Here is a 25,806-nt window from a genome sequence, read left to right on the forward strand (position 1 = left end):
TGGGTAGCCTGACGTTTGAAATGGAGGCAGTCTTGTGGGACTAAGCTCTAAAACTTTGCACTTTGAAGTCTGCACTAACTCCAGGAGTGGGTGTCAGAATTGAATTGAATTTTTGGATGCCCAGTTGATCAGTCATGAGAAGATATACCTCTCAGGTTTCCTGATCTCAGACCACTCATTCTGGGGCAAATTAGCTGCAATGTCTTGAGGATACTTAGGTAATCTACAGAGAGTCTGCATGTTGAGAGATCAAGGCCTCCTGCCAACAGCCATGTTAATGAGCCTCTGTGCAAGAGCCTGCAGGATTGACACCTTACTTACAGCCTTGTGAGTGGCGTCTAAGTCACTTCTAGACTCCTAACCCTCAGAAACCTTGTGAGATAATATACACTTGTTGTAAGCCACTAGATTTCTTGGTAATTTGTTACAGCAATAGATGACTATTACACAGTATATAATTCCTTATACCTACTTTGGTTTCTAGTCCTTGTCATAAAAACCCACCAAAGGTAGATCCTAGAGTTTGAAAAAAGGAAAGAATCCAACAAATTACCCTCTGATTCTCAAATAAAGTAAACATACAGTCTAAGTTTAATTTGTTAGCAGAAATCACAAATATTCACAATAGCTAATTCACTACACCAAGTTTCAAGTTTCAGTAGCTCTCCTTGATTCTTTTCTTTTATTGTTTCATCGACATTATTAGCATCCCTGTTTAGTTATCTGTAAACTAGCAATGGAAAGAGTATCTACCTGTATTCCTAAGAAATTAAGTAGATCAAGACTTTCTAGTCTCTATTTTTTTCTCAATGCTTTATTTTTTTCTGACTAGATGGGTTCTGGAATCTATTTAGAAATTACGTTCTTTAATAACAATAATATATTGAACAGCTCTATAGGTAAAGCTTTAGTCCACAAACTTGGATATGCAAAAAATGTTCTATTTCTTCTTTAAAAAGAAAATCAAGCTAATTTGATTCCTGACTTCTATTTTACCAGACAGATAAGAAATCCAATCTCAGTTAACATTAAGGCTTCCTCCTCGCCATCTCCCAGAATCTGGCCACAGTCTTAGTCATCACCAAAGCATCAGGGAGAGCCTGGCCCTTTGTATGCTTATTTTGGTACTGCAGCATGTTTCCTTCTGGCCTAAGCTGGGCTATAAGCTTGCAGTGTTGGGAGGAAAACCAAGGAGATGACAAACACTATACCATACACAAATCATCCTATGGCAGGGAGACATTAAATGAAAGAAAAGAAGCAAGCAATGTGGTGCCAGCCTTCAGGTTTCCTAAATGCTCAACAGGAAATAGGAAATGGAAGAAACAACAAACTAAGGAGTAAAAGCAGAGCCTTGTAAGTAGTACCATTTAAACTGCAAGAGCTGGGGGAATCCCCAGAAAAAAAAATGACCAGAATGGAGTGGGCTTAATAAGAAGAAATATATGCATATACAGTACCTAGCATGTATATGAAATTTTATTTATTATGAAGAAGTTCTTCCATATTTATAATTTTTTTTTGAGCTACCCTATACAGTGAGGTTAGTAGAAGAGAAATTAACAACTTTATTTTACAGATGAAGAAACTGTGCCTCAGCCAGTTTGGTGACTTATTCAGTATTACAGGGTTGGTTAGGAGTGGAATATAAAACTGAGCCCAGCTCTCCTTCTACTGAGTTCTTTCCCTGGTCCCCTCTTCCACTTGTGGGGTAAACTGGTTCTCTGAAAGTTCTAAAGTAGGACAGGAAACATCTCCATGGACAAAGAGAAGAGGCAGATAAGTGTGACAAGGAGTGTGGGTAGTGGTGGAAAACATGAAAAATACAGGACAAGAAATAATCAAGGCAGATGAAAGGTCCCAGATATAGAATAGAAAGCCAGGGTGTGGACAGTGAAAGACCGCTGAGTGGTGAATAAGGGAGCCACCGATACTAGACAGCAAATTTTCCCCTCCCATCTCCTGACTAAGAAATTTAACTCCTACATCTCTTCATACATAAATAACCACCAAGAAAACATAGATTTTTTTCAGCCAGTAGTACATCTTCCAATGCAGCTGTAGACAATCTCTCTTTGGACCCTTTCTAAAGCTTAGACACAGTGAGAGACTTCTCATTTCTTGTTCTCCAAGTCCTCTATCCAAGGCTCATGCAGGCAAACTTTGGAGATACCAGTGATGCTGCCAGTTTAGATCTGGACCACTGCAATCAAGAGGGTACTGAGATAAAGCAAGTCACATGAATTTTTAGTTTCCTAGTGATATAACTGTTGTGTTTATACTATACACTAGTCTCTTAAGTGTGCAGTAGTATTATATCTAAAAAAATGTACATACCTTCAATAATTTATTGCTAAAAAATTCTAACTATCATCTGAGCCTTCAGCAAGTCATAATTTTTTTTGGTGGTGGAGGGTCTTCCCTTGATGTTCATGGCTACTGACTGATAGGGGTGGTAGTTGCTGAAGGCTGGGGTGGCTATATCAATTTCTTAAAGACAATGGTGAAGTTTGCAAATGACTCTTTCTTCCACAAATAATTTCTCTGCTGCATGTAATGCTATCTGACAGATTTACCCACAGCAGAACTTCTTCCAAAATTGGAGTCAATCATCTCAAACTCTGTCACTGCTTTATCAACTAAGTTCATGTAATATTCTAAATCCTTTGTTGTGATTTCAACAGTCTCCATAGAGTCTTCACTAGGAGTAGATTTCATCTTAAGAAACCACTTTATTTGCTCATCCACAAGAAGCAAATCCTCAGTTGCCAAAGTTTTGTCATGAGATAGCAGCAATTCATTTACAGCTTCAGGCTCCACTTCTAGGGGCAGTTCTCTTGCTATTTTCATCACATCTGTAGTTACTTCTGCCACTGAAGTCTTGAACCCCTCAAAGTCATCCATATGGGTTGGAACTGACTTCTTCCACACTCCTATTAATGTGGTTATTTTGACCTCTTCCCATGAGTTGTGAATGTTCTTAATGGCATCTAGAATAGTGAATCTTTTTTAGAAGGTTTTCGATTTACTTTGCCCAGATTCATTAGAGGAATCACTATCTATGGCCGTTAGAGCCTCAAACAATGTTTTCCTTAAATAATGAGACTTCAAAGTCCAAACTACTCCTTGATCCATGAGCTACAGAATGGAGGTTACAGTAGCAGGCATGAAAACAACATGGATCTCATCGAACATCTCCACCAGAGTTCTTCGGTGACTGGGTGCATTGTCAATAAGTAGTAATACTTTTTTTTTTTGTTGTTGTTGTTGTTGTTTTTTATTTTCCCACTGTACAGCAAGGGGGTCAGGTTATCCTTACATGTATATATTACAATTACATTTTTCCCCCAGCCTTTCTTCTGTTGCAACATGAGTATCTAGACAAAGTTCTCAAAGCTATTCAGCAGGATCTCCTTGTACATCTATTCTAAGTTGTGTCTGATAAGCCCAAGCTCCCGATCCCTCCCACTCCCTCCCCCTCCCATCAGGCAGCCACAAGTCTCTTCTCCAAGTCCATGATTTTCTTTTCTGAGGAGATGTTCATTTGTGCTGGATATTAGACTCCAGTTATAAGTGATATCATATGGTATTTGTCTTTGTCTTTCTGGCTCATTTCACTCAGTATGAGAGTCTCTAGCTCCATCCATGTTGCTGCAAATGGCATTATGTCATTCTTTTTGATGGCGGAGTAGTATTCCATTGTGTATATATACCACCTCTTCCAAATCCAATCATCTGTCGATGGACATTTGGGTTGTTTCCATGTCCTGGCTATTGTGAAGAGTGCTGCAATGAACATGTGGGTGCATGTGTCTCTTTTAAGTAGAGATTTGTCCGGATAGATGCCCAAGAGTGGGATTGTGGGGTCATATGGAAGTTCTATGTATAGATTTCTAAGGTATCTCCAAACTGTTCTCCACAGTGGCTGTACCAGTTTACATTCCCACCAACAGTGCAGGAGGGTTCCCTTTTCTCCACAGCCCCTCCAGCACTTGTTATTTGTGGATTTATTAATGATGGCCATTCTGACTGGTGTGAGGTGATATCTCCTGGTCGTTTTGATTTGCATTTCTCTTATAACCAGCGATGTTGAGCATTTTTTCATGTGTTTGTTGGCCATCTGTATATCTTCTTTGGAGAAATGTCTATTCAGGTCTTTTGCCCATTTTTCCATTGATTGATTGGCTTTGGGTTGTATAAGTTGCTTATATATTCTAGAGATTAAGCCCTTGTCGGTTGCATCATTTGAAACTATTTTCTCCCATTCTGTAAGTTGTCTTTTTGTTTTCCTTTGGGTTTCCTTTGCTGTGCAAAAGATTTTCAGTTTGATGCGGTCCCATGGGTTTATTTTTGCTCTAATTTCTATTACTTTGGGAGACTGACTTGAGAAAATATTCATGAGGTTGATGTCAGAGAGTGTTTTGCCTGTGTTCTCTTCTAGGAGTTTGATGGTGTCCTGTCTTATGTTTAAGTCTTTCAGCCATTTGGAGTTTATTTTTGTGCATGGTGTGAGGGTGTGATCTAGTTTCATTGCTTTGCATGCAGCTGTCCAGGTTTCCCAGCAATGCTTGCTGAATAGACTTTCTTTTTCCCCTTTGATGTTCTTGCCTCCCTTGTCAAAGATTACTTGACCATAGGTGTCAGGGTTTATTTCCGGATTCTCTATTCTGTTCCATTGGTCTGTCTGTCTGTTTTGATACCAGTACCACACTGTTTTGATGACTGTGGCTTTGTGGTATTTCTTGAAGTCTGGGAGAGTTATGCCTCCTGCTTGGTTTTTGTTTCTCAGGATTGCTGTGGCGATTCTGGGTCTTTTGTGGTTCCATATAAATGTTTGGATTGTTTGTTCTAGTTCTGTGAAAAATGCCATGGGTAATTTGATAGGGATTGCATTGAATCTGTAGATTGCTTTGGGTAGGATGGCCATTTTTACAATATTGATTTTTCCAATCCAGGAACATGGAATATCTTTCCATTTCTTTACATCTTCTTTGATTTCTTTGATTAAAGTTTTATAGTTCTCGGCATATAGGTCCTTTACTTCCTTGGTCAGGTGTATTCTGAGTTATTTGATTTTGTGAGGTGCAATTTTAAAAGGTATTATATATTTGTATTCCTTTTCTAGTATTTCATTGATGGTATACAGGAATGCAACTGACTTCTGAATGTTAATCTTATATCCTGCTACTTTGCTGAATTGATTAATCAGTTCAAGGAGTTTTGGGATTGAGTCCTTCGGGTTTTCTATGTATAGTATCATGTCATCTGCATACAGTGAGAGTTTGATCTCTTCTCTTCCTATATGGATGCCTTTTATTTCTTTTGTTTGTCTAATTGCTGTGGCTAGGACTTCCAAGACTATGTTGAAGAGCAGTGGTGAGAGTGGGCATCCCTGTCTTGTTCCAGATTTGAGTGAGAAGGCTTTCAGTTTTTCCCCATTGAGGATTATATTTGCTGTGGGTTTCTCATAAATGGCTTTGATTATGTTCAGGAATGTTCCCTCTATACCCACTTTGGTGAGGGTCTTGGTCATGAATGGATGTTGGACTTTGTCAAATGCTTTTTCTGCGTCTAGTGAGATGATCATATGATTTTTGACTTTTTTTTGTTAATGTGGTGTATGATGCTGATTGATTTGCGTATGTTGAACCATCCTTGTGAACCTGGGATGAACCCAACCTGGTCATGGTGTATAATTTTTTTGGTATGTTGTTGGATTCGGTTGGCTAAGATTTTGTTGAGAATTTTTGCACCTATATTCATCAATGATATTGGGCGATAGTTTTCTTTTTTGGTGGTATCTCTGCCTGGTTTTGGAATGAGGGTGATGGTGGCATCATAGAATGTCTTTGGGAGTATTCCTTCTTCAACCATTTGAAAGAGTTTAAGGAGGATGGGCACCAATTCCTCTTTATATGTTTGATAGAATTCACCTGTGAAGCCATCTGGTCCTGAACTTTTATTTGTAGGGAGTGATTTTATGACCTCTTCAATTTCATTTCTAGTGATCGGTTTGTTCAGTTGGTCTGTTTTGTACTTGATTCACTTTTGGCAGGCTGTAAGGTTCTAGAAAATTGTCCATTTCTTCCAGATTGTCAAACTTGTTGCCATATAGTTGTTCATAGTATTCTCTTATGGTTTTTTGTATTTCTGCTGTATCCGTTGTGATTTCTCCTTTTTCATTTCTAATTTTGGTTATTTGGGTTCTTTCTCTCCTCTTTTTAGTGAGTCTGGCCAGGGGTTTGTCAATTTTGTTCACCTTTTCAAAGAACCAGCTCTTGGTTTTATTAATTTTCTCTATTGTTTTTTTAGTCTCTATTTTATTGATTTCTTCTTTGATCTTTATAATTTCCTTCCTTCTGCTGACTTTAGGCCTTTTTTGTTCTTCTTTTTCTAATTCATTTAGGTGGAGGGTTAAGTTGTCAATTTGGGATCTTTCTTCTTTTTTGAGAAAGGCCTGTATTGCTATAAATTTCCCTCTGAGCACTGCTTTCGCAGCATCCCATAGATTTTGAGCGGTGGTGTCTTCATTATCATTTGTTTCAAGGTAGTTTTTAATTTCCTTCTTGATTTCCTCATTGACCCATTGGTTTTTTAGTAGCATGTTGTTTCGTCTCCATGCAGTAGGTTTTTTCTCTTTCCTCTTCCCATGGTTGGTTTCTAATTTCATGGCATTGTGGTCAGAGAAGATACTTGAGATAATTTCTATGCTCCTAAATTTATTGAGATTCGCTTTGTGTCCCAAGATGTGGTCGATTCTTGAGAATGTTCCATGAGCATTTGAGAAGAATGTGTAGTCTGCTTTTTTTGGATGTAGTGTCCTGACGATATCAATGAAGTCTAACTTTTCTATTGTTTCCTTTAGGATCTCTGTTGCTTTATTGGTTTTCTGTCTAGAGGATCTGTCCATTGATGTGAGGGGGGTATTAAGGTCTCCTACTATGATTGTATTCTCATCAATATCTCCCTTTATGTCTGTTAATATTTGATGTATGTATCTGGGTGCTCCTGTATTTGGGGCATATATGTTGACGATAGTAACATCCTCTCCTTGGATGGATCCCTTAATCATTAAGTAGTGTCCTTCTTTGTCTTTCTTTATGTCTTTTGTTTTAAAGTCTATTTTGTCTGATATGAGCGTTGCGACTCCTGCTTTTCTGTCATGTCTATTGGCGTGAAATATTTTTCCCCACCCTTTCACTTTCATTCTATATGTATCTTTTGTCCTTAGGTGAGTTTCTTGTAGGCAGCATATTGAAGGTTTTTGCCTTTTTATCCACTCAGCCACTCTGTGTCTTTTGATTGGGGCGTTCAGTCCATTGACATTTAAGGTGATAATTGATAGATGATTATTTATTGCCATTTGAACCTCGTGTTCCAGTTGATTCTATGGTTCTCCATTCTTCCTTTCTTTTTTTTTTTTTTGGTTGGATGGTCTCCTGTTATTATCTGCTTGAGTGTATTTTTTTTTTCATTTTTTGCAAATGCAATATTTGGTTTTGGCTTGTGGTTGCCCTGTTTTTAAGTATGCTAACCCCTTCCCATAATTGTGTGTTTTAGCCTGATGGTCCTGTAAGTTCAAACACTTCATTACTATATTAAAATTAAGAAGAGAAACATACAAACAAACAAAAAGTGTTATTTACTTCCTAACATCCCTTGCCCACATTTTATGGTTTTGATGACTCTTTTTTATTTTTTTCTTTTTAATTTTATTTTGTTTGAGGCCTGTTCATGATTAAATCTGTATGCTGGCTTATTTGAGTGACTGCTCTCTGATTGCGGTTTCCTCAGTCCTAGTTCTTCCTCTTCTTCTTTTTTTTTTCTTTTCTTTTTTCTTCCCTTTCCTTCCTTTCTTTTTGATTTAGAGAAGCCCTTTCAATATTTCCTTTAACCTGGGTTTTGTGTTGCAGTATTCTTTAAGTTTTTGTTTGTTGGAAAAAAATTTTATTTCCCCTATTTTAAATGATATTCTTGCTGGATAGAGTATTATAGGTTGCATATTTTTTCCTTTGAGCACTTTAAATATCTCTTGCCATTCCCTCCTGGCCTGTAGTGTTTCTGTAGAGAAGTCAGCTGATATTCTTATGGGGGTTCCCTTGTAGGTAACATTCTGTTTTTCTCTTGCTGCCTTTAGGATCCTCTCTTTATCACTAACTTTTGCCATTTTTATTATGATGTGTCTTGCTGTGGGTCTATTTGGGTTCAGTTTGTTTGGCGCCCTCTGTGCTTCTTGTATCTTGAACCCAGTATCCTTTAGATTTGGGAAGTTTCCAGCGATAATTTCTTCAAATATATTTTCCATCCCCTTATCTTTTTCTACTCCTTCTGGAATTCCTATTATGTGTAGATTGGCCCGCTTTATATTATCCCATAGGCCTCTTATATTGCTTTCCAGTTTTTTGATTCGGTTTTCTGTCTGTTGACCGGATTGAGTAATTTCCATTATTCTATCTTCCATATCACTGATTCGTTCTTCTGCATTATTCATTCTGGTGTTTACTGCCCTTAGTTCAGTTTGCATCTCTGCAAATGAATGTTCTAGCTTTTCTTGGCTCCTTCTTATATTTTCTAGTTCTTTTCTGAGGGTATCTGCATTACTGTTCATATCTTCTCTTAATTCCTTCAGTATTTTCACTATTTCTCTTTTGAACTCCAGGTCTATCAGACTGCAGAGATCTGTTTCATTGTTGACTGTTTTAGGTGAGTTCTCCTGTTGGTTTGACTGGGGGTGGTTTCTCTGCTTCTTCATCTTGCTTGTTGTTTTCTTTCTCCTGAGGGAGTTGTACTCTCCGTTATCGGGCAGTGTTTGCCTTGTCACTGCCGTGGAATATTTCCTGAGGGCTGGCGTTGTTGGTCAATCTTTTTTGAGGCAGTGTGGCTTTTCTGGAGTGTTGATGGGGCTAACAGTGTTTCTTTGAAGCAAAGGAGGACTTCCTGAGGGCAGAAAGGACTGGGAGGTCCATACCACGATGGTAGCAGATTCCACTTGGTCAGGCAGAGCTTGCTCTGGTGTTTTTAGGCTGTGGGGTTCTTGCAGGGGGTTGGCGGTGTTGGGCAGCTGTTCCTCAGGAGTGTAGCACCCCCTGGGGGCTGGAGCAGCTATCTGGGTCACTGAGAACCTAAGAGGCTCTTCCCTAGGGCAGCCCAACTCAGGAGGATGGCCTGAGAATGTAGGCAGATCTTTTCACAGTCTGGCCAAGCTTGTTGCAGCTTTTCTGGGCTGCAGGGGCTCTTCTAGGGGGCTGGTGGTGCTGAGCAGCTATTCCGTGGGAGTGGGGCACCCCCTAGGGGCTTGAGCGGGTAGCAGGGCCACTGGAAACCCAAGAGGCTCCTCCCCAGGGCAGCCTGACTCAGAAAGACCGTCTGAGATCTTTTCCCGACTCGGCCAGGCTTGTTGCAGCTTTTCTGGGCTGTAGGGGGTCCTGCCTGGAGCTGGCAGTCCTATGCAGCTGATCCACTAGGGCACCCCCTGGGGGCTTGGGCGGGTAGCAGGGCCGTTGGAAACCAAAGAGGCTCCTCCCTGGGGCAGCCCGACTCAGAAAGACCGTCTGAGATCTTTTCCTGGCTTGGCCAGACTTGTTGCAGCTTTTCTGGGCTGTAGGGGGTCCTGCCTGGAGCTGGCAGTCCTATGCAGCTGATCCACTAGGGCACCCCCTGGGGGCTAGGGTGGGTAGCAGGGCCGTTGGAAACAGAAGAGGCTCCTCCCCAGGGCAGCCCGACTCAGAAAGTCCGTCTGAGATCTTTTCCTGGCTTGGCCAGGCTTGTTGCAGCTTTTCTGGGCTGTAGGGGGTCCTGCCTGGAGCTGGCAGTCCTATACAGCTGATCCACTAGGGCACCCCCTGGGGGCTTGGGTGGGTAGCAGTGCCGTTGGAAACCAAAGAGGCTCCTTCCGGGGGCAGCTCGACTCAGAAAAACCATCCGGGAATTAGGCAGATCTATTCACTGCCTGGCTAGGCTTGTTCTAGCTTTTCTGGGCTGCAGGCCTTTTCTCGGGGGCTGGTGGTGTTTGGTGCTACTCTGCGGAAGTGTAGCCCCTTCAAAGGGCAAGCAGGCCTGTGCAGGGACAGCCCCTGTGGTGGTAGGCTTCAGGCAATTGTTGAGGCCAGCCCTCCTGGATGGCAGGCAGCCCCAGGTTCGGCGAGAGCGTAGGGGGTGGTAGGAGTGGGGGGAGGGGATGCACTGGGAAGCACAGCTTTCAGCTAGCTAGCGGACCTGTAAGCTTGCTGTGGCGTGGGGGGTATTCTATGGGGACCCACCCCTTCTTCTCTCCCTTCCCCAGCAAGGGTGCAGACCAGGCTCTTTTCCCAGGTTCCCTCTGATGCGGCTTTCCACTTCCCCGCCCCTAGAGTATTGCTCCCTTCCTCTGCGACAGCTTTGTTTTCTAGTCTCCCAGGCAGTCTCTGCCCCATCAAAAGGTTTCTAGACCTCCCAAGCAGTTTCCTCTCTGCCCCGCCCCCCCAGCCTGGGGACTATCCTCTGGAGCCTAGGTCTCGGTGCCCAGCCCCCACCCAGGCGTCCCCCAGGCCCTTTCTCAGCGACTAACCTTTGGAGGCGAGGTCTCGGTGTCCAGCCCCCACCCAGGCGTCCCCAGGCCCTTTCTCAGCGACCAACTCTCAGAGGCGAGGTGTTGGTGCCCAGCCCCCACCCAGGCGTCCCCCGGCCGTTTCCTGGGGACTAACCTTTGGAGCCGAGGACTGGGTGCCCAGCCCCCACCCAGGCGTCTCAATTTTTGGTGACTGTGCCCGTAGTTCAGATGGTCCATTCGGTTCTTGATCGGCTTTTCCGTACTCCAACTTACTGCTACACTCTTCTCTGCATCTGGAGATTCCTCTGGTTCGTTTGATCTTTCCCCCGTGTAGGTGACTTTCCAGGGTGCGGGATCCCTTTCTCCTCCGCAGTTCCCTTTCGGGAGCGCCCATCCTGCTCGGATTCACCTTTTCTCAGTCTCCTCTTTTCTCCCGTTCTGCCCCGTAATGTCACGAACTTCTTGCCGTTATTGGAGTTTAGGTTCTTCTGCCAGTGATTGGTTGCTGTTCTGTGCGAGTCATTTATTCTGTAGATGTGCTTTTTTTTGTTGTGTTTGTGGGAGAGGGCAAGCGTGTCCCCCTACTCCTCCACCATCTTGTCCTCTCCGCAAGTAGTAATACTTTAAAAGAAATATTTTCTCTTGAGTCTGGGCCTAAAATATTCAGTAAACCATGTAAACAGATGTGCTTTCACCTAGGCTTTGTTTCACTATAAAGCATAGGTAGGACAGATTTAGCATAATCCTTAAGGGCTTTAGGATTTTCAGAATGCTAAGTAAACATTGGCTTTAACTTCAAGTTACCAGCTGCATTAGCCCTTAACAAGAGAATCAGCCTGTCTTTTGAAGCTCTGAAGGTGGGCATTGGCTTTTCCTCTCTAGCTATGAAAGTCTCAGATGGCATCTTCCTCCAATATAAGGATGTTTCATCTACACTGAAAGTCAGTTGTTTAGTGGAGTCAAAGTGGAGTCACCTTCATTAATGATCCTGGCTAGATTTTCTGGATAACTTGCTGCAGCTTCTATATCAGCCTTGCTGGTTCGCCTCATTTGAATGTTATGAAGACGGCTTCTTTCCTTAAACATCATGAACCAACCCCTGCTGTCTTCGAACTTTTCTTCTCCAGCTTTCTCAACTCTCTTAGTCTTCACAGAACTGAAAAGAGTTAGAGCCTCACTCTAGATTAGGCTTTGGCTAAAGGGAATGTTGTGGCTGGCTTCATTTTTACCTAGAACACTAAAGGTTTCTCCATATAAGCAATGATGCCATTTCAATTTTTTATCATTCACTGGAGCAGCACTTTTAATTTCCTCTAAGAACTTTTCCTTTACATTCATAACTTGGCTAACTGGTACAAGAGGCCTTAGTTCTGCTTTTAACCGCCTTCCTCACTAAGCTTAATCATTTTTAGCTTTTGGTTTAAAAGTGAAAGATGTGTGACTCTTCCTTTCACTTGACCACTTAGATGCTACAGTAGGGTTATTAATTGGCCTAATTTCAACATTGTGTGTATCAGGGGATAGGAAGGCTGGAGGAGAGGGAGAAAGACTGGGCTCAGCCAGTCAGTAGAGCAGTCAGAACACACACAACCTTTACCAAATAAGTTTGATGTCTCACATGGGTGGGGTTCATGGTGTCTCCAAACAGTTTCAATAATAATATCAAAGATTACTAACTACAGATCACCAGAACAAATATAATAATAATGAAACAGTTTGAAATGATGTGAGAATTACCAAAATGTGACACACATATATGAAATGAGCAAATGACTTGGAGGAATAGCAGCAACGTTTTGCTGGATACAGAGTTGCCATAAATCTTTAATTTGTAAAAAACACAGTATCTCTAAAATACAACAAAGTGAAGCACAATAAAACAAGGTATGCCTGTATTCTGCTCTGGACATAAAGACTTCATAAGTGAAATCTTTAAGATGTGCATCACAAGCACCTGCTATTATGCCTCTGTAACTCTTACTGATACACCACATTGCCATCCACACTGAGCCCACTGAAAATGGTGCAAGAATTACCAGGGAGGCATTATTCAAGCTGACTTCTTTCATGGAGTGCAAAGACAAGAAATGGTGCATTGTATCTTTAAGCAGAACAAGACAGAAGGTCTCTGAAGGAATAAGGGGATGGAGGGCCAATTTAGAATGTGATGCCAGATGGGTACAGTGGACCATTATGATGCTGTAATGCTTTGTTAGCCTTTCCTAACAGACTGTATGTGACCTAAAACTCTGATATTGAAAATCTACACTTATTTATGTGTTTAGAAATGAGACATTTATTAGTAAATGGGAGAAAAAAAAAAACCCTCTACCAATACTCAATCTCTCTCCTAGACCATTTTCTCAACATTGTTAGCAGATTTGGTAAGCAATAGTTCTTTGCAAATAAAAATTCTCAAAATCCTTAATCCCACCCACCTCCCACAGCCCAGCCTTAGTTAGAAAGCTTTGTGGCTCTGAGTCAGTAGAGCTGGTTATCCTCTTTAATTGGACTGATGGTGACAATTGTAATTACCTTCGATGAGATTGCCTGTAATGTAATTATGCTTCCTTCATCAGTGTGAGCTGGGCTTGTGGAATACATACAGAAGATGCCTCCAATTACTGAGATGTGAAGGGGAGCATCGGATTGCCTCAAAACCATGTTTGTTACTGTATAGGATTTTTAAAATTATATATGAAGCTGAAGAAATTAGGCCTCAAAGCAGCTTTTTCTGATCCCCAAACATTCCTATATGGAGCTATACTAGTAAGAGGTCTACATTCCAGAACTTTTTTTTCTTTTTCTTTTTATTGCCACATCTGCAGCATATGGAAGTTCCCAGACTAAGGGTCTAACTGGAGCTGCAGCTGCTGGCCTATGCCACAGCTACAGCAATGCCAGATCTGAGCTGCATCTGGGACCTACACCATAACTCACAGCAACACCAGATCTTTAGCCCACTGAGCAGAGCCAGGGATTGAACCCACACCCTCACGGATACTAGTCAGTGTTGAGCCACAGCAAAAACACTCAGAACTCAATTTTTTATTTAAATTAAAAAAATACTTTAAGGACTACATAGACAGGACTCATAGCGAATCTGTATGTTCTCATTCAGTTACTGCTTGTTGATTAACTGTGATTACATCTAAAAAATACTTTTTAGAAGCATACAGTATATAGTAAAGTTTACCTCGATTTTTTTCTATGATTTGAAAATTTACCATTTCTGAAAGTAACATAATAAATAATAGGAGATAAATTTAAAATAGTCTTTATGAGAGAACCATAATTAATACCTAAGAAGCCAGCTGCTTTGCTGCAATGATACCTCTGTTTTGCAATTAACACATGGAGAACTTAAAAATTTTCAATCGGAAGCCCAGGCTCTAAACAGGATAGGTCTGCCAAATGTATTGCAAACACAGGTAGCTTAGGAGAAACGGTGCATACTGGAAATCCACCCCAATCTTATTATATTAGTTTCAGCATTGCTCTCGTTAAAAACAGAGCTGCTTATGGGTTCTTCCTTCCCAAGCATATGAAACATAGAACTTGGAAATATGCCCTTTTGAAAAACTTATTCCTATATTCACAAACCAGATGGTGCACATCAAATACATCCTGATATTCTAATGAAATAAAAAAAGGGTTCCTATTGTGTTCTTTAATAAGATTAATGCATCCTCAATTGCTAGTTTTGACAGATACTCCCAGAAAGTTGAACAACTTGGCACACGTTGTCTTGCTTGACCCAAACATAAAGCCTTCACCCGAGTGAAGAGCTAGGTCCACGCTCAGGGGACCTCTGCTTTTTCAGTCTTCTAAAGTGGGCTTGAGTAGAGGTGCAGGCCCTGCCACAGCTGTTCACAAAGAAACTTGTCTCTGAACATCAGAGATGAATCTGCTGTCTCATAAGAGGGCTAACCAAGCAGGAAAAAGACTCTCTCTACCTCCCTCCCTCTCTTTCTGTGGTGCACTCCTTAGTCAAGCCATCAAGCCATTTTCATAGGATGTTTTCATCACTAACACCACCAATAAAAACCTAATTCCAGGCACTGCTTGAAAGTCACACTTGCGACTTTGAGACACCTACAGTAAAAATGTATCCAAAAGCCAATACAATTATGCTGGATTTTTCCAACAAATTAGAGAAGAGTACAATGTTGTTTACCTTGGAGAAGGTTGGTCTGTGTGGCCAAAACCTGAAAAAAAGAAAAAAAGGATTAATTTCCTTTTATTTCTGACCTTGCCATCATGATACTGCATCAAAGACACCTGTGGTATGCCTATTAATTTAGTAAATACACATGTCATTTTTCTCTTGCTGGAAGTAACAGAATGGTTGAAGCCAAGGTGGATTCTAATCTGAATTCAATTCTTCTATTTAATTACACTATTAAGTCAGGAATATGGTAAGCTGAGGAAAAGCAGCCACCTTGAGGACAAAAAAAAAAACAAAAAACTGTGGCTGGGTAGAAGTTGTAGCTATGAAACTTTGTTTAAATTTTCAACAACTTGAAGGCCTCTGATCCACTATGTCTTATTTTATCTTGCTACACAGATGAGAAAAAAATGTTCTTTGTGCTGAGACATCCTGTTTCATGAAATTCAGCATCATATCTCATTTTTCTTCATGAACCACTCTAATTTAACAGGCTGGAAGAGAAGACACTACAACTGGTTCAGCCATAGAACACCCTACACCTGTAAATAACAGGTAGGCAGCCTCACAACCTATACAATAAATCAGGTGCTCCATCAATTCTATAAGCCTGAGAGTCTGAAAATTGAAGGAAGGTTATTTTTTATAGCACTTTGCAAAAGCTATTGCTGAGTTAGGTGTTCTGTTAAGCTGAATACCATGTCTTGTTTTCAGTTTGCTTTGCAGAAATATTTATTTTACATTTAAATTGGTGTATCATCCAACTTGGGGTAGGAAGACAATTTAAAATAACACCACTACCAGCAAGTTAAGGCTAATCAATACTTCAGGATTTGAGAAAGTTTCCCCAAATGTCACTCAATTCCTTGGGACCTGGCAGTTTTCCTCTCCTCAAAGTATAAGACTGCTTCTCTTCTTGGTGTTTTGGCCTTAAAAGGAAAAAAAAGTATTTTGCAAACAGGTACCAAATCAATCAAAAGGTTAGCATTCTTTTTATTTTAGTGCTCTTTCTTAATGGGCAAAAATTGATTGATTTGTTCACCTAGAACATCCTTAGCCTTAGGGCAGAAACAGTACTTTGTACACAATAGTGGACTGGATTTAAACAAGAGAAAGAAAATCAACATTCAAGAATACAGTGAACTTCAAAAATGGAAGAAAATAGAAAAAGTAAGGTCTGAAAGCACATTGGAATTCTAACATATTTTAAATCTAATGTCTTCGTTTTAAGTTGTATTGAATTATCCTGTATGTACTGGTGCTTTATCTTAGTTGGAAATGTATTGACATTATGACATCTGAATTCATCTGGATAGTTTATATTATCACCTTAGTTTCCTTTAACTACATATACTTTGTGCGAAAAAAAATTAAGGTTCTTCCTCAATAAATCTGCAATCTCTATTGCTTCCTTCCTTCTCCACTGCCATATTGATTTCAAAACTACTTTGAGGAAGAGGCTTCTCTAAATGGAAATTTGGTTGACCTTTCAAAAAAGACAGCTGGTGGAAGAGAGAAGCTGCTATTTCAGCTATCCCTGGCTGGAATAAAGTGAGAAGAACTACCAGAACCTAGTAACATGAATTTTCTTTTACTCTGATCTTCTCTCTGACCCCATTCTACTACTTATCCTTTGGGCTTCTGGAAGTAGCATGCCCCCAGCACAATAATTTATATTGTAGGAGAAGTGGTTTTTAAATTTAAGTGGTCATGAGCGTCTCTTGGGACACTCGGAATCTCTAAGATTAGAGATTCCAAGTCTGAATCTCTATAGGGTTAACACCCAGAAATGTTTATTTTTCAGTAACTTTCCTGGTGACTTTGATCAGGTGGTCACTCTGAGCAATACAGACTTAGGAAGATAGGAAAAGTGATCTTAGGCTGTGCCAGTGCCAAGCCTGGGGTGGGTAGACCTATTATATTGATACTCCGTCTCAGAATATGTACTCAATACATATATAAGTTTGAAAAATTGTATACAACATATAAGCACCATGTGTTCTTTACTTGCAAATGTTTTTCCTTCTCCTTTAATGATTTCCAAATAGATAAGTGACATCCCTTAAGCATTCTTTTGCTTTGTTAACTTATAAATCACTGAAAAAGGAGAAAGTTGAGGTAATATAGACTAATTATCATGGCCCTTTTGGTTAATTCCAGGTAAGTCACAGAATACTTGAAATTTAAAGCTGGAAGGATTTCAGAAAAAATTAGTCATGTGGTTTTCATTATTTTTTTTTCCCCCTTCAGTTGAAGAAGCTTTCATGCAGAGAGATTAACTAACTTTAGGATTATTTTTCAAATGGGGATGATCTGAAATATTACTGGAAAATTTTTAGCTGTGATCTTAAGTAATTCCTAGGTGTCTGCTTAATTTTTACCCCATCTCAGTTCAGATGGAAAGAGCCACAAAAAAGAACTACGTAAGTAAATACAATTAATCATAATCAATCATGTACTGTCTTACATTTGCCTAGAACCAAAATACTGAAATGGACACATGGTATCCTGCTGGTTCTAATTTTCCACCAATTCATTAAACATTTCATGCTTTGCATGTGACAGCACAAACCTTTCAACTTCCTATTATAATTAATATTATGAAAGGCACCAAAGTGCCCAAATATGTGCCATAGAGTCCTTGAGTGTGGAATGGCCATTTCTATTACAGAGACAGTATGCATAAATAATAATAATAAACATTATTATCATTTTCTCTGTATCAGCCTCAGGACTTCACTATATTCATCTATAAATGTTGGGTTTGGGCTAGATGATATCTAAGAATCTAACAGTGTGATAAATTAACCTAAAACACAAGGACTGGCATAAAGATGTCAATTTTTAATTCAAAACATATAAAAATATTTGAGAAATAATCATCTCTCCCACCACCATCATTTTCACTAGGGTTAAATTTTTAACCCCAAAAGCATAGGAAACACATAATTTCAAAATAAAGATAACTTTTAACTTGAAAAAAAAATAAACTTAGTACTACTACACTGTCTTCATGTTTTCCTTATTGCTGTAGATTCATAATGATTCTCTCATGGGCTCACGCCAATCGATGAGTGACTCTTAGGGAACCACTGCTATAAAGTTCTTCAAAGAATTTAGAGACAGTGTTTCCCTGGGTTTATCTAACACAAAACTCATGCCTTAGATGCTTCTAAATAATGGATTTCCTAATGTTAGAACAAAAGGGTGTGTGGTGGTTGTTGGTGTGCTTCACAGTATAATCCCCTTTCAGTGAATAACACTATATATTCAGAATTCTCTTGAAATAAAGAAGTGTTAACTTTATTTCATCTATCATTTTAAAAATGATAGTATTTACCCCAGGAAACATTTTTTTGCACATAGCACCAATTCCCATTCTGCAAAACCAGTATTCTGCATAGCACAAACTCAGAAAGTGGTCTATGATTTCCCCTAAGTCAGCTCCATATCCTGACCTGCCAATTACAGTTTATGGACCCACCGTTCTCCCACTTCCCAATGGTAACTTTAGAGGGAGATTTGACCTACACCCAAGAAATATTTGTTAAGTGGCCTGGGAGTGAGCCCAGCACTGCAGGCAGCAGGCTACCAGGCCAGTTCAGAATCAAGCCCCGTGGGAGGAAGGCTTGGTTTTCATGAGGGAGATGGTGCCCCCCCCACCTCCCCCCATAGTGCAAGCCACATTTTCTAGGCCTTCTCTTTTCTTGATCACTTCGGTAGGTTTGGCCATGTATAAGGGCACCAGCGTAAAATGGGCTTACACAAGATAACTCTGACTTTTCTCTCATGTATATAATCACTTACATAGTCTGGGGCAGTGATTCTCAAAGCTCAGCTCCCGGGTTGCAGCATCAGCACCACCTGGATCTTGTTAGAAATGCTAATCCTTTTTTTTTTTTTTTTTTTTTTTTTTTACCTTTTCTAGGGCCGCTCCTGCAGCATATGGAGATTTCCAGGCTAGGGGTGTAATCAGAGCTGTAGCTGCTGGCCTACGCCAGAGCCATAGCAATGCCAGACCCGTGCCACGTCTGTGACCTATACCACAGCTCAGGGCAACACTGGATCCTTAATCCACTGAGCAAGGCCAGGGATTGAATCCACAACCTCATAGTTCCTAGTCGGATTTGTTATCCACGGGAACTCCTAGAAACGCTAATTCTTGAGACCTCCCTCACAGCTACTGAATCAGAGGCTCACCAAGCCCTTCAGGTGGTGTTAGAACTTCCAGTTTCTTTTCTTTTTCTTTTCTTTCTTTCTTTTTTTTTTTTTTTTTTTTTTTTGCAGCTGCACCCAGGACATGTGGAAGTTCCCTGGCTAGGGGTAGAATCAGAGCTGCATCTGCCAGCCTACACCACAGCCACAGCAATGCTAGATCCAAGCCACATCTGCAACCTACACATAGCTCACAGCAATGCCAGATCCGTAACCCACTGAGCCAGGCCAGGGATTGAACCCAAGTCCTCATGGATGCTAGCTGGGTTCCTTACTGCTGAGCCACAATGGAAACTCCAGAACTTCCAGTTTCTAAACTTGTAGAAGCACCGCTCAGAGGTAGCTGGTGCAGGGCTGGAATGCGGGTCTCTGATCCAAAGTCTTCTAGGAACCCAGGCCCCTTCTCTCTTGATGCCTCACTCACTATACCCAGGACATTTCTCTTGTACAGGTGATTCCAAATGACTCACTACCACATGTTTTCAGTCACAGCATTCTGTTCCTCCGGAAACGTGTTCTAAGCCAGGTTCCTCTTCTGAGTTCTTCAGCCTTTGGCCTCATTCAGGCCTTCATCAACTCCACCTGGACAGCTGTAACCATCTTCTAACTGCCTCTGTCATGCTCAATGATGTACTTCACCTCAGTCCATCCCACCTAATGAGCAGAGCTCTCTTTTTTAAAATGTCATTTTTGTCTTTCCTACTAGATTCCCCAGTGGCAAAGCCCAAACTGCAGAAAAGGTCACAGAATCTTTCAATTCTAGGCACCTCTCTTTCTTCTCAATTAACCCTCTCTCCCTCATCTGGACACCTTCTGGATCCCAGCTACAGTGAACCTCCAGAAGCTCCCACACCACTTTGCAGGGCCTTTCTCAACTTCCCCATGCATGGTTATGCTTGCCTTCTTAGGCTCCCACTGTGGCTGTTCCTACTTATTCTAGAATACTCATCACACTGTACTATAATTTTCTGTGTGCAAATCTGTCTCCCACATTAGATGGGGAGTCTCTTGGAAGCAGGTACGACTACCTATTCAATAAACATTGCATGCCCACATTGTACCTAGAAGTTCTTATCCTGAGGCCAAGAGTCTAGCTCATTGTCAGTGTCTGGTGGCACCCAATAATGGCTGATTTAAAGCATGAATACATGAATGTTTTCTCTAAATTATCTCATGGCTGTAATGATTGTCATAAATTTGTGGGTGTCCCTGAGAAACACAGATGGAAACATCACAGTTGCTAGTAATGTCTTAAATCTGCTAAATTCAGAAATGGGAAAGTATTTTCAGAATAAGTATTGGACTTTAAAGAGAAAAAGAAGGTGAGAAATGAGGAAAAAAAAAAAAACCCTGGGGTCAGGGCAAAAGTGGGAAATTAATTTCTTTCTTTCTTTCCTTGTGTTTTTAGGGCCGCACCCAAAGCATATGGAGATTCCCAGGCGAGGGGTAGAATCGGAGCTGTACCTACCCGTCTATACCTCAACCATAGCAACACAGGATCTAAGGCAAATCTGCAAACTACACCAAAGCTCACAGCAATGCCAGATCCTTAACCCACTGAGCAAGGCCAGGGATCGAACTTGTGTCCTCATGGATACCAGTCAGATTCATTTCTGCTGAACCACAATGGAAACTCCAAAGATGGGAAATTTCTAGGCTCCTAACAAGGAATGTCTTTGTACTTAGGGAAACTGGGCAAAATGAGTCCTGTAAAAGTGATTTCAGCTCTACAGAGAAACAAATATTATCCTTCCAAGTTTTTAAGACTTAACGGCACCTATCCTCTTGCTGAGCAGGAGGTGGTGAATTATGCTGCCTGCACACTGATGAATTTAAATTCCCTCAGGCATAGTCCACTGTGATGCCACTTCAACCCCGAAATCTCTCCAGCTTTTGAAAGAAGAGAGAATGTCCTGATGTTGAAAGCGTCAATTCTGATTATCTGAAAAATAAAAGTCCTTCCAAGTCCAAACCCAAGATCTTAAATTCAAATCCTCGTTTTTGAGAATTTCTCATGTAATTCCCTGTTTGGATTGAAGAGAGCTCTTTTCTTGCCTAATCATGGGACAAAGCGTAATGAATGCTTCTGAAATTCCAGACTAAGTTAGAATCAAAGACACTTAGCAGAGACTAGTGGTACTGCTGGAGCTCTCAGGAAGAGGCAGAAGGGCAAGCCAATCTTTTTATGATATGCCCTGTGCCAAGACCTAGCTTCGTTTATTCCATCAGTGAATCTGTTCTGGAAGGTTATGTTCATTATGGTACTTTTGTCAGTAATTGGATAAGAAAAACAATGAACATGATTGCCAATATTGTTACTTTTCATAATGAACCACATAATATATACACAATTTCAATGAATAATTGTTGGATATAAAACACTATGGACTATAGCTACAATCTGTTTGTCAATGATGGAGATACTATACAATGCAAATAAAAAATTCCACAATCTTTTCATAATTTTCATGAAGGGCCCTTCTAGACGCAAATTTTTATTTATGTAATTTTCATAGGATGTAATTTGACATAGTCTCTGTGTCCTAAGCAAGGGGTTTGTTGTAAACACTCTATTTAGCTCGCAATTACCATACAGTTAAATGACTAATCACAGAAACTCACTCCATGATCACTGACAAAAATGGCCACATTTACAGCTGAAATTAACACTGAGAAATATGAATCTGCCTCTCACCCACACCCAGGAAGTCAATCACAGAAAAATGTCCCAAACTTGACTACAATTCTGTGATGAGATACAATTAATCTATGCTTTCTGAGCCAGAAATTTTCATATCTTAGGTCCCAAGGTCCCACTCCAAGCACAGCTGAATACAATGAAGAAGGCTGGCCTGAATTCATTCACAACAGGGTAAGACATTCTCCATGTCTGGATGAGATGCTTGAACTCTATTTCACAACGTTTTTCTTCCCCATTCACCCTTCTCTTCTGACCTACCAGATAAAAAGATACTGATGGTTAATGAAATATACTTATGAAAGGATGATCCTATTTTTCCAGCTCCCATTACCTTGATATCAGACAACATCTATTTCATGAGACACTACTGTTAGGGCTGGAAAATTCAGACAATGTCGCCAGGAATACCACAGACAGCATGAAACAAGTGCCCCCATTTCATTGCTACCCTTGAAATGTTTATCCTTTCACACTGAAAAGGTGTTGGGGTCTTTTGGCATGTGTTGCCTGTGGTTAGCTCTCTTTCCAATTCTCCACTCTGGCTTGTTCAAAATATCACTCTCCCTACATTTTCTCTCCTACTACATTTCTTAGTATTGTCAGCAGATGATCTTTCTTCTTCAGACCCAGATACACTAGAAGCCAATACCCAGGAACTCTCCCAACATGCTGAAACCTCTGTACCCACCTCCACCTCCCTTTTTTCATCTACATGTTTGCTGTCTTTACTCATCCTCACCTGCTTCTCTCCTGATACCGTGAAAGAGGTGTTTCTCCCACAGTCTAAAACCAAGCCCTTTAAATAGCTAAATCCTGGACCCTATCACCTTAAAGCTCTTCTCTTCTATATTTTCAACTGTTAGTACATCTTTCCCACAATATCTCAAATCAAAAGACAAATAAAAACTTTCTATCAAACTTTTTGCTCCTTAGAAACCAAACTTCTTTAAAGAATTGCTTCCAACTCATGTGCTGTAGTGGCCAGATGGCAAAAATAACCCTATAATGCACCATTCCTCCTGGTCTTCAGTCCTGCCTTGGTTCTCTCTCTTTGAAGCTTCACTGGACTTGTGAATCACTTTTGGGGCAAAAGGATGCAGGAAAAGGACACTGTAACTTCTGATGTCAGTTCAAGACAAGTTTTGCACTTTCCACCTGGGTCTCCTGGAAACTCGCTCTCAGGGAAGCTATTTGCTGCTAGTCCAACTAGCCTGAGATTGCTGTGCTGTTAGGCAACCTCAACCGGCCATAAGGAGAGGTGGCAAGGATGCCCATCCAGCCCCCAGCAGTTCCTATCATCCCAGGTGAGTACCAGCCATGGGAGTGAGGAGCCCTCTTAGGCAGCCTCTGGGAAGGATCCTTGCTTGACTTTTCTGGGCTTCTGGTGGGGGCCATCAATCCTTGACATTCCTTGAATTGCAGCTGCATCACTCTATTCCCTGCCTCTATCATCACATGGTATTCTCCCTTGTGTTCTTTAAGAACACATCATTCTGAATTGACAGACCACTCTGCCCCAGGACAGCCTCACCTTAACTACTTATATACATAAAGACTGTATTTCTAAGTAAGGTCACATTCTGAGGTGCTGAGAGTTAAGACTTCAACCTATGTTTTTGAGGAACAAAATTTAGCCCATAAACAGACCTCAGTTTAGAACCACTCAGCTGAACTCAGTCAACTCACACAACTGTGAGAGGTAATTAAATCCTTAAAAAATGCAGAATCTGCAAAATGCAATAAAGCAAAGTGCAATCAAACAAGGTGCACATGTGCAACTACTGCTCTTCCTCCATCAAGTCCATCAAAATGACCAAAGAAATTTGTAGGCAAAAATAAATTCATCACATCCTCCCCCAAAACAAAGCAGGATGATATCAGCTAACCAGAAACTTGAAGCATGTCTTAAGGATACAAAGCATATAGCAGCAGATGAAATGAGGAAGCAAAAGCACAGCCAGAGAACCAGGAAAGGCTGAGGAGAGAACCCTTGAACTAGTGAGTCCTGCTGCCTCCACAGGGCCCAGGGAAGTGCCCAGGTGCAGAGCCAATCTTCCCTCCCCTCAGCTCTCACTTCATGCAAAACAGCTGGGCAAGATATACTTGCTCACTTACAGATGTTACAAAAATAAAGTGGGGCCTCCCGGGGGATGGGGGTGTCCTACCTTGGGAAGTGGAGTCAGAGGGAAAAAGAAGCAGTGTCCTTTCCAAAGGAAGGGCTCCACAGATAGGGTGGAGAAAAGCCAAGGAGGGACACAGCTCAGCGCTGGGGCAGAAGCCATGAAACTGCTTCCTGTCTATGTCCACTCACCCTCTTCTGCCCCCACAACCCTGGTGGGCATGTACCCTCATCTGTCCGGTCACCCAGACTAAAATCTTGTTTATAAAACCATCGGACAATCATAACATTTGGATAATATGACCCTCTTTGTATTTATTTGCATTTGTGTAATAGTTCACAACAAATAAAGCACTTTCCCAGGGATGGCTATATTTAGTCTTCCAGGCCATCTTGGAGGAAGGTAAAATGGTATTCCTTTGGAAAAACGAGTAAATTAAGCTCATTGAGGTTAACTTCCTTGTTAACCTTGGCTGCAGTTAAGTTAGCACATTAACCAAGACTTTGATATCTAAGTTCTTGGAATTTTCTCTAGCATTCTTGTTGTGTCTTCTACATTAGAGTGCTGGTTTTTATCTTACGATGGACCCCTATCATGTCTTGCAAGAGGCACCTGAATTCTTATGCCCACTAAGCAGTGTCTGTACATTAAATAAAAGATCACAAACACATCCAAAGAAGCCATGATGAATAGAAGACAATTAACTTGTTTAAAAAGCACCCTTTGTCATTTTTATAATCAACCAATATTAAAAGTAAGTGGCCTTTTAAAAAGGCTGAGCATCAGTAAAATAACAGGCTTACTAAGAAGACATTACAAGATTTGGGGGAACCACAGGGGCTTTGAGTAATGTAATCCTGAACAGATGATCCTCCCTTGGTCCTATCATTCCTTCAAAAGTCAATCCATCATAACAATTCCACTTAGGGACGCTGTGGGCCTGGTGGTTAGAGCTGCAGGCTGGAGCCAGATAGATCCTGAACAAGTTTCTAAACTTTTCTCAGCTTAAGCTTCTGCACATACTTACTTCACTAGGTTGCTGTAGGGACTGAATAGGATAATTGGTTTTTATAAATTACTTAACACAAAGCATAGAACAGAGAAACTGATGGATAATGATGGATGTTATCAATAGCACTATTGATAGAAATAATATATTTTTGGCCTCTTCCCTACCTCAGTCAGAATTCTTTCAATTTCTGTGCCAGGATGCTGCATGGCTGATGTGTTGGAAGCTTGCAGAAACCTGATGTAAGAGAGGTGGTCTCTCTTTCTCTGCTTTCTTGCTATACAGAGTTCTTGCCTCTATTAAGCCAGCAACAAGCCCCAGGCAATATTACCTCTTCAGGATGAGGACAGGCTTCCACATTGGGGCTGTCAGAGGGAATTTGGGCCGTGTGAACCATTTAAATGAATCAGACCTGACAAATCCGATTTACCGATTAAAATAATGTTGTGATATTTACCAAAAGTACATATAGCAAGTTAAGACACCTCTGACAGGCAGACATTGATTGCCTATTCTAATCAGCTGGTATAATTTAGCTATCACCAGAAGCAAAGGTAAATCTGATCATAAGTCCCATTTTGATGCATTTAAAAACCAAGTAAGACTTTTGTTCTGGGTTTGCTACAAGGTGACACAATCTACACATTACCGGCGGTCACATCATGTTTCATTTGGGTGTTAGGAGAAGATCTGATTTGACATAAACAGGTGACAAACAAAGTGTTTAAAGCAATTTCACCAGGTGCCAGTATATTAAGACAGACAAGAGGAACGATAGAAACCCACTGTCTGTGTATATTCACTAAATAAATTTCTGATGCTTCTGGGACTTTATCAATATTACTTAATCAATATCCCCACCATTTCTGAGCAGAATCAAGAACCACAGCCTTTAAAGAGACCTCAAGGAGTTACTTTGTCTAAAAACCCTGGAGCAAGGACATTGTTTAGGAGAAGCATGGTCTGCCTTTCAAAACATATTTGTTGAATGAATGAAAAAATTCTCTTCTCCTCCCATCCCCAGAAGGCTGCTTTGCCCTGGGGGTATGAGAGGGGATGAAAAGT

Source organism: Phacochoerus africanus, chromosome 2, assembly GCF_016906955.1.
Source record: "Phacochoerus africanus isolate WHEZ1 chromosome 2, ROS_Pafr_v1, whole genome shotgun sequence".
Lineage (NCBI taxonomy): Eukaryota > Metazoa > Chordata > Mammalia > Artiodactyla > Suidae > Phacochoerus > Phacochoerus africanus.